At 38.4% G+C, this 11,195-nt stretch overlaps 1 pseudogene; it reads right to left on the bottom strand.

Annotated features, from left to right (window-relative positions):
* Nucleotides 1-483: 483 nt before the first annotated feature.
* Nucleotides 484-10,884, bottom strand: LOC105300886 (annotated as a pseudogene).
* Between the last annotated feature and the right edge of the window lie 311 nt (nucleotides 10,885-11,195).

Raw genomic sequence — 11,195 nt, 5'->3', positions numbered from 1 at the left:
ATAGAAAATGCAGAAAGAAATGAAATTTGGGAGTTAGAGCAAAATAATAAACTCATTTTTGGACATTAGCTTCAGTGCTTGTGAAGAGATCCAGGCATGAAGTTGACTTAAAAACACATCCCCCTACGGCTGGGACTCAATAAATGTTGACTAAATGAAAGGATGCTCCTTTAATCATTCAATTGTTCATTCATTCAGTGAAAGAGTTCTTGGTCCTGATTTAACTCTAGCTATTCAATAACTTTAAGGGAAGGGGTCAAAGCTAACTTAATGTTTACTTTACAATGTATGCACAGTTAGCACTATTACAAGGGTCATAATACCAAAAAGCTGGAAAACACTGATTTATTACATGGTTTTAAATCCCTTTTACCAAATAATCAAATATTTATTTAGTACTTTCTTTTTTAAAAAAAACTTATAGAAACTTTGTTTTCCATCAACCTTATTACCATTTTGTTTAAGAATATGTGGAAGACCTGCTTAAGACCACTCAGTGGTTGTTCCTACCCAGTCACTGGCCTGAGCAGTGGGGGCTGCAGACCAGTCTTCAGTGGGAAACTGTTGCATACGCACAGAGGGCACCTGCACGCCTTCGGGCAAGTCTGCGACTTCAGGCTGAGGGGCAGCGAACTCAGGAGCTGCAACAGTCTTTCACTCTGAAATTCCTCCGTGGTCACAGCCTTTTTAGCAGCGGCCTGTTCCTTTTCAATCTCTTCGGGGTCTCTGCAGAAGTAGAGATCGGGCATGACCTCCCACAGGTGTTCACGGGAGATGGTGTCACACATGCGCAGAACTTCCCAGGTCAGCATCCACCGCATCAGCCCCACTGAGTGGGCTCCCTTGTTGTTGCAAAGGATGGCAATGTCCACGTAGCACAGAAGAGAGTCTGTGTTACACAGGGCGATGGTGGGCAGGTTAACATGAGATGCCTCTGTGAGAGGCTGGCAGCTGGCCCTGGGATCAGTAACCACCAGAAGTCTCGGCTCCCAGACGGACGCCTGCATCTGGTTAGTGAAGGGCCCTGGAGTGAAGCAGCCAGCAATAGGAGTGGCTCCAGTGGCAGCAGCAAACTTCAGCACAGCTCGCTGGCCAGTATTCCTGGATGATATGATACTGACATCAGCTGGGTTTTCAATAGCAACAATGGCATGAGCTGCCAGCAGGTTCTCTTCAAATTTATGGTGTAGATGCCATCGCTTTTCCTTTTGTAGATGTACTGTTCCCTTTGGAAGTCAAGGTTGGTGCTACTTAGGTGGGTTCTTGCTGCAAGAAATTTGAGGATATCGTCCTCCTTCATTTGCAGGACATCAAGAGCTCTGGACAGTTTCCTTTTAAGTTACGTGGGAACCAAGAACAATGCTGTATGGACCCTTTTCTGGATACCACAGAAATGCTTTAGTACTTTCGAATACAGGGCTTTAAGGCCCTGTATAGATCTCTGATGTTCACTAGGTTGCAACCAATTTTGGATTCATTGCTCAAATATCCAAGCTGACCATGAATGGTCAAGAACTTAAAATGCCTTACTTAGAATTCACATGGATGTCACACCAATTTTGAAAAACCTCTCTAATTTGTTCTGTAATTTAAAAAATGTAGAAGATAAAGAAAGAGGAGAAAGAAGAAGAAATGTAGGAGAGGAAGAAGGAAGGAAGGAAGAAAGAGACAGAAAGACTGTTGTGTGCCCACACTGCTAAACAGGTAGCAGTAGGGGGAAATAGGTTGCTCCTTTCCCTTCCTTTTTTCTGAAAACGAGATTATGAGTGGAAATTATAAGAAAAATAAGTTGAATAACAGTCTGCTTTCTCTGGTTCTATCAAAGATAAGGGTCATTGCAGTAACCAAATGACAAGATTTAATAAGGCATTTGATGTAACTTTTTTTTCCTGAGAGGCTGCTATAAATCCTTTGTATTTACTAACGTTTCTCTGTCTCCTTAAGCAATCCTTTCTCATCACCGCCATCCTCATTTCCTTCCTCAGGGTTCTACCCTAACAACCTCCCTTCTGAAAACATATCTGTGTATTTCATTCCAAAAGATTTTGACTGGTAAAGTTACATTTCAAAACAGTCAAAGTCATGTTCCCATGTCTAGATTAGTTAAAAGCTCAAATCCCAGGAAACTGCTCATGTCTTTAAACAGTCAGGTTCTGCTGAGTACAGTTCACTGAGACATCACTATGGAAACCACAAGTTGCAGCGGGAGGCAGTGCCAGTGATTCAGCAGGTGGTACTTCCCTTAAAGTCAGTCATACCCAGAGCCCTGACAAGAGGTCAGGCAGACACCACACTATGGTCATTTCATATATTTGATGGTATATACACCGACATTCACTGGGCCAAGGTGCAACCAGATTTTAGATCAGCCAAAACATGAGCAAGAAAAACAGCAAAAGAGAAAGACCAGAGTCAAGTGGTGAAAAAGAAAGAAAAATAAAGTTAGGTAAACTTCCATTCTGCTTAACTTTGTAAATCATTTGAAAATTGGCCTCAGTGACTGGAATCAATTGCTCAGGGAGAGGATTTAAAGGAAGGAGGCTCTTTCCTGTTAGGCTCATTCTTATTGCCCGTAAGGATAAGATATCGCTAGATAATGAGTTTCCTACTTGGAATTTTTTATTTCTTAATGAATTATGAACTGCTTAAATTTTTCACTTTTGAATTTTGATTTAAAAAAAATAAGGATAGCTGTTGTTATTTCTATAGTGGCTTGGCTAAATTTAACTAAAGCAAACAAGGTTTCTCAACAATGGCACTCTTGATATTTTGGGCAAGATAATTCTTTGCTGTGGGGGTGCTGTGTTATGCATTATAGCATGTTTAACAGCATCCCCTAGATGACAGTAACAAGCCTCTACCCGACATGGTCATAACAATAAAAAATATCTCCAGACATCCGTCAAATGCCCCCAGGGAGATGAAACTGCCCGCAGAACTAAAGGTAAAAGACCCAGCTCCCAGGTAACTGGGAGCTTGAATCCAGACTGTTCTTAAACATTTTTAAGGCAAAAAGTAAGGTTTTTAAAAAATTAAACTCAAGTTCAATGTGAGAGGAATAAGACTCATTTCAAAAGTGATTTCTCTTCTTTGCGATATTTGTACCAAGTGTTCTTTTTCTTTTTTAAACATTATTTTATACTTTTTAAAAATGCTAGAGGACATAATATATTATATATAGAAAACCCTGAAGACTCTACCAAAAAACTATTAGAACTAATAAATAAATTTGGTAAAGTTGCAGGATAAAAAAATCAATATATAAAAATTAGTTGTGTTGTTATACACAAATAACAAACCATCTGAAAAAAAATTTGAGGAAACAATCCCATTTACAACTGCATCAAAAGAATAAAATACCTAAGAATAAATTTAACCAAGGAGATGAAAGACCTGTGCTTTGAGAATTGAAAGACATTAATGAAAGAAATTGAAGAAGACATAAATAAATGAAAATTGCTTCATGTTCATGAATTGGAAGAATACCGTTAAACTGTCGATACCACCTGAACCAATCTACAGACTCAATGTAATCCCTATCAAAATTCTAAAGACATTTTTCACAGAACTAGAACAGACAATCCTAAAATTTGTATGGAACCATAAAAGACCCCGAATAGCCAACGCAATCTTGAGAAAGAAGAACAAAGCTGGAGGTATTACATTCCCTGATTTCAAACCATATTACAAAGCTATAGTAATCAAAACTAATGTTATTGACATAAAAACCTTCATATAGAGCAATGAAACAGAATAGAGAGCCCAGAAATACCTACGCATATATGGGCAATTAATCTATGACAAAGGAGATAAGAATATACAATAAGGAAAGCATAGTCTCTTCAAAAAATGGTGCTAACAAAAATGCGTGATCACATGCAAAAGAATGAACCTTGACCACTATTTTATATCATACACAAAAGTAACTCAAAACTTGAATGTAAGACCTGAAACCATAATAATCCTAGAAGAAAACATAGGCAGTAAACTCTTTGGCATCTGTCTTGGCAATATTTTTTTTGTATATGTCTCCTCAGGCAAAGGTGACAAAAGCAAAAATAAACAAATTAACTATCTCAAACTAAAAAACTTTGCACAGCAAAGAAAATCATCAAGAGAAAAGGCAAGATATTGAATGGAAGAAAATATTTGCAAATGATACATCCGATAAGGGTTTAATATCTAAAATATTCAAGGAATTCATACAACTTAACATCAAAAATAAAAAATTAAAAAATGGGCAAAGGGCCTGAGTAGACATTTCTTCAAAGAAGACATACATATTGCCAACGGACACATGAAACATGAACATCACTAATCACCAGGAAAATGCAAATCAAATTCGTATAAATTGCCAGTTATAAAAACAGTCACAGAGATGTAAAGTACAGCACAGGGATTATAAACTGATAATAATGTTGTAATAATTATGTATGGTATCAGATGGGTACTAGACTTATTAGGGTAATTACTTTGTCATATATATATAAATGTCTAATCACTGTATCATATAACTGAAATTAATAATATTGTATGTCAACTATAATTGAAAAAAAAAACATTTTTAAAAACCACAATGAGGTATCACCTCAAACCTATCAAATGGCTATTATTGAAAAGACAACAAATAACAAGTATTGGCGAGGATGTGGAGAAAAGGGAAAACTTGTGTACTGTTGGTAGGATTGAAAATTGGTGCAGCTACTATGGAAAACAATATGGAGATTCCTCAAAAAATTAAAAACAGAACTACTGGACAACCTAGCAATTCCGCTTCTGGGTATTTATCCAAATAAAATGAAAACACTAATTTGAAAAGATACATGTACCCTTACGTTCATTGCATCATTATTTACAACAGCTAAGATATGGAAGCAGTCTAAGTGTCCACTGATAGATGAATGGATAAAGATGTGGTACATGTATACAATGAAATATTACTCAGCCAAAAAAGACTGAAAGTTTGGCATTTGCAACACAATTATGCTAAGTGAAATAGGTCAGACAAAGATAAATACTGTATAATTTCACTAATATATGGAAGCTATAAAACAAACAAAATATTCTTAGATACAGAGAACAAACGGATGGTTACCAGAGGGGAGGCAGGGGCAGTTGGACAGAAAAGGGGAAGGGGATTAAGAAGTACAAACTTCCAGTTATAAAATAAGTCGCAGGAATATAATGTACAATATTGAGAACAGAGTCAATAATATCATATGTACAGTGACAGATGGTTACTAGATTTATTGTGACCACTTTGTAAGGTATATAAATATTGAATTAGTATGTTGTACACCTGAAACTAATATAATATTGTGTGTCAACTATAATTAAAAATAAAATTTTCTTAAATGATAAAACCAATTTTGGCAAGGACATAGGGGAATATGCACTCTCATTTCTGATCAGGGCTGTAAATTCAGACTAATTTCTAGGTGGCAATTTGGCAATGTGTATTGAAAGCTTTAAAATTTCCTTTAACTCTTTGCTCAGCAATCTTTCAAGATTTTTATCTGAAGGAAATGTTTAGACAAGTATAAAAAGATATATACAAGATAAATACATATACAAGATATATACAAGTATAAAAAGATATATACAAATGTAACATTAAAAAAATAGCCCAAATTGTAAGCAATAGCAATATCCAAGTGGTTGTTTATAATATACTTCCTAAATGTTAATATTCTAATCTTTCCAATTTAAATGCATGCTGCAGTTGATATTAAGACTACCTACAGTTGTCAGGTAGACTAGTAAGTTTAAAAAAATAAACAAAACACAATGAGATATCACCTCACACTTTTTAGTTTTTAGGATGGCTATTATCAAAAAACAAAACAAAACAGGACAAGAAATAACAAGTGTTGGTGAAGATGTGAAGAAAAAGGAGCCCTTGTACACTGTTGGTGGGTATGTATACTGGTGCAGCCATTTTGGAATATTTTTGGAGTTTCCTCAAAAAGTTAAAAATAGAACTACCATACTGCCCAGCCATTGCTCTTCTGGGTATATATCCAAAGTCATTGAAATCAGGATCTTGAAGAGATATATGCACACCTATGTTTAGTACAGCACTATTCATAATAGCCAAGATTTAGAAGCAACCTTATTGTCCATCCACAGATGAAAGGATAGAAAAATGTTATGTCTATGTATGTGATATATATATATCAATGGAATATTATTCAGCTTTAAAAAAGAAATAAATTTTACCATTTGCAACAACATGGATTGACCTTGAGGACAGATTGTGTGCCTATCAATAACCAATGCTGTGGCTGGACTAGCCCTTGTGGGGAGGCAAAATGCGTGAGCATGGTCAAAACATACAAACTAGATAAACAACATCATGGGGATGTAATGTACAGCACGGTGACTACACTTAATAATACTGTATTGTATACTTGAAAAGTTACGAGAGAAAATTTCAAAACTCATTACAAGAAAAATACTGTAATTATGTATGGTGATGGGTGTTAACTAGACCTAGCGTGGTGATCATTTTGCAATATACAGATATTGAATCATCATGTTGTACTCCTAAAACTAATGTTACATGTCAATTCTATCTCTGAAAAAAAGCTTACCCTGTACATTCATTTTATCAACACCTTCCTTTGATTTCAAGTTGAGAACTCAGTCATCAGACATGAGAGTAAAGTCAGTGACCATTCACCTTCCACTGTTCCCCTTCTATGCTCCTCTCAAGTAAAAATGAAAAAGGATGATAGCAACTATCTAAACTTTCAAAAGTGGTCAGATGTTTTGTCAGATGGTTTGTGAAGAAGCCAAAACCTTGTAATAATGTTTTTCCACCATTGAAACACCTTGCCCATTCCCTTTAATAAATCCAGAAATCTGTGGTCCTCTTCATGTTTTGTAAAATTAAAGAATAAACATATTATGGCTGAAAACAAATCAAACATAGGGGCAAACTGGGGCTTTGTTTCTTAACTGCATGATCTGATATATGCACTAGCATCCTCCATCCCCTAAAAATCACGGTTGGGTCCTGTTTCATTTATAGTGATTACTCTTCACAAAACAATAAAATCAGAAGGGTATTTTGTAACATTCATTTGCCTAACTTTAAATATTTGACTACATTTTTGTGTACAGATATATTTTAAATAATTTTAATCAATTATTTCAATTAATTGATGCAAATTGAGGCATAGTGTAGATGACAAAAGTAGCTTGAATATTTTCATAAAGGTGAATTTAACTAGTTATGATGCAGAGTTCAATGACTTGAATTGAATCAACTTTTTATCAAATACATTTTTATATTAGCATCATGAAAAAATTGAATTATGTTTTTATTCATGCACATGAATAATATATTTCATAACATTTCAGGACATATGTATTTTAAGAAGGCACTCTCCTTAAATATGGATATTCTGCATTCTCAGGCTTATGGAGGACAAAAGATTTAGAAGAGTTATGAAACTATATAGTAAATATTCCACCAGAAACATAAGTATGGGTTGTTTTTTTGTTTTTGTTGTTAACAAACATTTATTGAGCACCCACTATGTGCCAAGTGCTAAGTGGTAAGCTTGGCTCCTTTCTCTCCCATGGTCACTTCCAATTCCATGACAGTTAATATCACTTAAGGCCAATAATAAGTTAATATCACTTAAGTCACTATTACTTAAGACCAATATTTTAAATAACATTTTGCAAATGAAATGCACTTTCACTTACATTAAATTTGGGATAAGTAAAAAATTGCTGTGTACTTATTAAATGATCTGAGATTCCCTATACAGAAATACAAATAGATGCTAAGTCATAATGACAATGGATATAAAAGTGAGTAGCTGTGGCAGCCACAGAAATGTGCCACTCAGATCTCCTTCAAGAGGATTGGTTCTGGAGCATAGTTGATCCAGAACCCCAGCTGCAAACACCCCACCCCCATTCACCACCAGGCTCCCACCAAAGCTACACTTTCCTCAGCTGTTTCCAGCCAATGACCAAGCACAGCAGGGGTCTTAGTCCTGGCCCCATCCCTTTGGGATTTAGGACTTCTCTAATAAGCAACTTTGGTTAAAGGACTCCCCACTGGCTTGGCTAAAGCTTTCTTAGAATTGTACTTTAGTTTCAGGCTCTTCTTACCCAATCCTCCTCCTTTTCCTCTCTCCTGTCACAGGTGTCAAGCCTACAATACAGTTGCAAGGCTCTCTCTATCTACTCCTGTTCCCTTCGTTCTATCTTTCACAGACAGTTCCTCCAATAAATCTCTTGCTTGTCTAACTCTGTTTTGGTGGCTGTTCCTCAGAGAACTTGAACACAACCAGGTGGTACTAGGAGTGGTTCAGGAAAGTAGGCGGTCAAGTTGGTGTTTGGAGATAGGTTCATTCACTGCCTGACTGATAAAAATGGCCCTATCCTGAGTGGCCTGATTGCTGAATATTTCAGCAGTGATGACCTAGGAAAATGTCCAGGTGGGGGGAACTAGTTGTACAGGTGTGATGATACAGGTATTTGAAAGATATGAGGGGCACAGTATCTATAAGGACAGCAATTGCTGATTATTAAGTTGCATTGGTACCATGCAGAGGAATAATGAGAAATTGAGGGCCATTAATAATTAAAGGCCAAGTATGAGAGCCAGAGACCAGACTCTTTGCTAGCTTATAAAGAAGGCCTCACCTCCTGCAGTGAAAAGTGCAGACAAAGATGAGGAGCAGACATAGGATTTCAGAGTTACAGATCAAGGGGGCAGGAATGTAACAGTGAAAAAGGAAGAATGCATCAAATTGGTGGTACTTTCTATGTCATGGGATTCAGCACCCTGGCAAGGACCCCAGGGGATGGGGCAAACTCACTGCTAGGGTGGCTCTCAGAAGCCTAGAGAAAGTGCTGGTTAACGTTGAGCAAAGCGGAGCACACCTGTGTTGCCCTAGCGGCCTGTAGAGGAAGAAAGAAAGAGCTGAGGGAAGACGGCGTGCTGGACAGATGTATTGTGTAGGGCCAGAAGATCATTAGACTCTGTTCCATGAGAAAGCCTGGAAGGCTAAGGTCAATAGGAGCATGCTAGTAAGAGAAGCACTAACATAGAAGCACTAACATCACCGAAAAACTCAGTAGTTTCTCCTCTGAAGGCCAGAGATGATGGTGAGAGGCAGTCACAGAGCTGGGCTCTTTAAATTCCGTGGTGATTGTGCCCTCATCCCCAAATACATGCCAGCAATAGAGGCCAGGTGGTTGTGCCAAACCGTCAGAAGCCAGGATGCTGTAATGATCAGCAAGGTTGGAGAAGCAGCCAAACAGCCTTAGTCTGCAGGGAGCTGTGGAAGCAGTGAGAAGTATGGTATCCTTGAGGCAAAACACATGGACATCCAATGAGGACACTCCTGACTTCTACCACCAGAAACAGGCAAGAATGGAGAATTAGGGGGCTGAGTGTAGTCACAACAAAAAGATACAATCTCTTGCTCAGCTATCAGACCTAGGCCAATTTTCTTATGTGGAACCACTGACTGAAGAGGTGGTTTGGTCTATGGAAGGACTTTGTAAACCCACAGCAAGTAAATGCTATAATGGTTCCCCAAAAGGACCTATGGTCATTTGTTCAGGTAACTGCACTGGGGATACCCAGATATTCCAAAGACAAGTGAACCCAGGGTCTGAGCTGACATTTGATTCCCAAAGATCTGAAGAGTCACCACGACCCTGTTAAAACAACAGCTTATGGGGGTCATTTAATAACTAGATATCTAAAGTCTAACTTACATTAGGTCTACTAGGTCTAAGGACATACTCAGTTACCATTTCCTCCGTTTTCCGGTGTGTAATTGGAAATGACACAGTTGGACTAACTGCCATATTGGCTCCTTGTCCTGTAGGGTAGGAGCTGTGATAATGGTGAAAAACAAGTAAAAACCTTTTAAATCCCACTCCATCCCTCTAAACAATATTTTAAATTAAAAACAATATTGCATCGGGGTGGATAAGATAGGGGAAATTAGTGTTGTTAAGGACCTAAAAGATGGCAGTGGGTAGCGGTGTGGTTGTTTTCATACTTTCATTTAATTTGCCCATCTTACCTCTGTACAAACTAGTTGGATTCTGGAGAATATAACGTAGGCCACTACAAATGGTTGAAAGTAGTAGCCCCGATCAGATGCTGTGCTGGACACAGTACCGTTGCTAGGCCTCGTGTACGTGGTATACAGCTATTGATTTGGCAAATGTTTAGAAAAGCTGATCAGTTCACATTTACATGGAATGAACAATATTCATTTAATTGTGCGCTACGGCTGTTAACTCTCCTGAACTCTCTCATAGTCTAAAGAGATCTGGAATCACTGGACATCCCACAGAACATGACATTTGTCCATTACATTGATGACATACTACTGATTTGACAAGACAAACAAAAGATGGCTAGTGTGCTGGAAGCCTTGGCAAGACACAGGAGGTCAAGAGGATGAGAAATTAATCCTGTGAAGGTTCAGCGATCTTCCTTTATCACATCAGTGATGTTTTAGAGGTCCAGTGATCAAGGCCATGCTATGATCTCTCTTCTAAAGTATAACTGCTGCACTGGAAGGCAGCACTGTGCCTGGTAGGCCCCTTTGAGTTCTGTAGACGACACATTCCATACCTGGGAATACCTACTGCTCTGGCTCATATGTTGGGTGATACGGAAGGCTACCAGCTCTGCATGGGGCCCAGAGCAGGAAATGGCTCTGCAGCAGGTCTAGGCTGTGGCGCGTGCAGCCCTGAAGCTTGTGTCACAGGATCAACAGATCCGATGATGCAGAAAGCATTACAGGAAGTAAAAGATGCAGTGTGGTTTACAGCAAGCCCCAGTGGGAGAATCACAACCCAAAACTCTAGGATTCCAGAGTAAGGCCATGCCATCTACAGCAGAAAATTATGCCTTTTGAGAAATAGCTCCTAGCATGCTACTGAGCTCTGGGTAGATCTGTGAATAAAGTGCATGGCCATCATTTTATGTAGAAGTAGCCTTAGGCGAGATTCCTGGGCAGTGGTCAATGGCTGGCCCTCCCACTTACCAAAGCTGATCTGACTGTCCAATCTATGCCCCAATATGGCACTATTCCTTTAGAACAGGCCAGTCTACGGCCATGCTACCTTGGACAAGCCCGATCCTGTCTGATCTCAGAAGCCAAGCAGGGTCGGGCCTGGTTAGTACTTGGATGGGAGACCAC

The sequence above is a fragment of the Pteropus vampyrus genome, unplaced genomic scaffold (assembly GCF_000151845.1).
Source record: "Pteropus vampyrus isolate Shadow unplaced genomic scaffold, Pvam_2.0 Scaffold222, whole genome shotgun sequence".
Classification (NCBI taxonomy): domain Eukaryota; kingdom Metazoa; phylum Chordata; class Mammalia; order Chiroptera; family Pteropodidae; genus Pteropus; species Pteropus vampyrus.
Note: the sequence above shows the minus strand (reverse complement) of the source record. Positions and strands in the feature narration are given on the sequence as shown.